Genomic DNA, 748 nt, shown 5'->3' with positions numbered 1-748 from the left:
TTGAACATCTTTTAAGATGTTTCATAGCCATCTTTACTTCTTCCTTTGAGACCTCTCTCTTCATCTCCTTAGCGTATCTTTTAAATGGGTTGCTTTTAGTCTTGAGTCTCTGTTTTTTGAGTTCGTTATATATTCTGAATATTAAACCTCTGTTGGATGTGTCACTGGTGAAGATTTTCTCCCATTTTGTGGGTTTTCTGTTTACTTCCTTTGTTTCCTCCTTTGATGTACAGAAGCTTTTTATTTTAATGAGGTCCCATTTGTTAAGGCTTGCCCTTGTTTCCTGAGCAATTGGTCACTTTTTTTTAGAGGTACAGGAATGGTTTAATATGCATAAGTCAATAAACATACTAAAGCATATAAATGAATTTAAAGACAAAAACCATTTAGCTATCTCAATAGATGCAGAAAAAACCTTTGATAAAATCCAACATACATTCACAATAAAAGTCCTAGAGAGAATTGGACTAGACAGAATACACTTAGCCTAAGTAAGTCTATAAACAACAAACCCACAGTCAACATCATTATCAAAGAAGAAAAACTCAAATACTTTCATTAAAATCAGAAACCATATAGAATAGCCACTCTCCCCACTCCATTTCAATACAGTGCTCAAACATCTAGTTAGAACAATAAAAGAAGAGAAGGAAATTAAAGAGGTACTAAATGGAGAAGAGGTTAAATTATCCCTATTTGCAGACAATTTTGAGACATCACAAAAATTCCACTAGAAAATTTTTAGAAA

This window comes from Nannospalax galili, unplaced genomic scaffold, assembly GCF_000622305.1.
Source record: "Nannospalax galili isolate Female #2095 unplaced genomic scaffold, S.galili_v1.0 scaffold1255, whole genome shotgun sequence".
Taxonomy (NCBI): Eukaryota; Metazoa; Chordata; class Mammalia; order Rodentia; family Spalacidae; genus Nannospalax; species Nannospalax galili.
This window is presented reverse-complemented; position numbering follows the sequence as displayed.